Below are 1,875 nucleotides of genomic sequence, written 5' to 3'. Positions count from 1 at the left end.
GTAGTAATAGTTGGATTTGTACGTGGACCGGGTTATTGGAGCCAAACAGTACTCAATTATATTGAGACCAAACGAATCCTGCCCCTCTGCTGCATCTTTTGGCTATTCGAAACGTGGGCAAAATCAGAAAAGTCTATTAATTGGATAACTTATATAATTTTTCTTCCTTTTTAAAAACTAATAGGATATTCAGTAAATGCACCGAGCAAGACGTTCACCACCTTTTGTACGTTCACCACCTGTAACTCGATCAAGACATCTAGCAAATATTGTCGCCGTTGATTTTTCTTTAGAATCGTCATCCAGTCAACCAAGTACTCCAATTCAAATTTCCGATAATCCATTCTTTGAACCCGACCTCACAATTGAGAATACGGAGAATATTCAGGGATGATTCATAGATCCTGAACCATTAATTTTTCCTCCGGAACCACCAATCATTCAAACAGAGATTGTTGAGGAACGAACCATTAAATCAGAATCCTCTAGTGATTCAGATTCAACAAATTCAATCATGGAAAATCTGGAACCTTTAAGTATGGAAGACTGAATGAGAGCTAAACGCACTGGCCAAGGTCACGCAATTACTCATCCAGACATTAATGCGCCAGATTATGAAATCAAAGGACAAATTCTACACATGGTGACTAATCAATGCCAATTTAGTGGTGCGCCGAAGGAAGATCCAAATGAACATCTTCGTACCTTTAATAGGATCTGCACACTATTTAAAATCCGAGTAGTTGAGGATGAACAGATATATCTCATGTTATTTCCCTGGACTTTAAAGGGAGAAGCCAAAGATTGGTTGGAATCGTTACCTGAAGGGGCGATTGATACATGGGACGTTTTAGTTGAAAATTTTCTTAAACAATTCTTTCCGGCATCTAAAGCCGTAAGACTTCAAGGAGAAATTGTTAGGTTCACACAGAAACCAAATGAAACTCTATATGAGGCATGGACAAGATTTGGAAAGTTATTAAGAGGATGTCCGCAACATGGTTTAGACACTTGTCAAATAGTACAAATATTCTACCAAGGATGTGACATCACTACAAGGAAAGACATCGATATAGCAGCTGGTGGTTCTATTATGAAGAAAACCGAAACTGATGCTTACAAAATTATTGATAACACTGTTTCCCACTCACATGAGTGGCACCAAGAAAAAGATATCGTTAGATCATCTAAAGCAGCTAGAGGCGATTCTAGCCATGACTTAGATTCCATTTCTGCAAAGATAGATGCTTTCGAGAGACGAATGAAAAAGATGACTAAGGATATACACTCAATACGAATTAGTTGTGATTAGTGTGGAGGACCAAATTTGACAAAAGATTGTCTCAGTATTGAACTAACAATGGAATAAAGAGAGAATATTTCATACATAAACCAAAGGCCTGGAAATAATTATCAGAATAATTATCAACCGCCAAGACCAATTTACAATCAAAACCAGAATTATAACCGAAATGTTCCATACAACAACCAACAAGGTCCTAGTAATCAACAAGTATCCAATAATACTTACAACCAGCAAAGACCTAATTGTTAAAACAAACCACCACAAACTTATGATAAAAAGCCGAATTTAGAAGATATGATGACGAAGCTAGTTGAATCTCAAACGCAGTTTTTCACATCTCAGAAACAAACTAATGAACAAAATGCTCAAGCATTTAGAAATCAACAAGCTTCTATTCAAAATTTGGAACAAGAAGTAAGTAACCTAGCAAGGTTAATAGGAGAAAGAAAACCGGGAAGTCTACCTAGTGATACAAATGCTAACCCCCGGAATAAAACAGCTAAATCCATTACCATAAGAAGTGGTATTACACTTAAACCACCTGAAATACCTGTAATTTCTGATGAAGC

General features: G+C 36.8%; 1 non-coding gene across 1 annotated transcript; it reads right to left on the bottom strand.

Moving 5' to 3' along the window:
* Positions 1-898: 898 nt before the first annotated feature.
* On the bottom strand, positions 899-1,005 carry LOC139860924 (small nucleolar RNA R71). Its single transcript, XR_011763549.1, has one exon. It is a non-coding gene; the product is annotated as a small nucleolar RNA R71 (small nucleolar RNA).
* Positions 1,006-1,875: the final 870 nt, after the last annotated feature.

The sequence above is a fragment of the Rutidosis leptorrhynchoides genome, chromosome 7, assembly GCF_046630445.1.
Source record: "Rutidosis leptorrhynchoides isolate AG116_Rl617_1_P2 chromosome 7, CSIRO_AGI_Rlap_v1, whole genome shotgun sequence".
Taxonomy (NCBI): Eukaryota; Viridiplantae; Streptophyta; class Magnoliopsida; order Asterales; family Asteraceae; genus Rutidosis; species Rutidosis leptorrhynchoides.
This window is presented reverse-complemented; position numbering and strand designations above follow the sequence as displayed.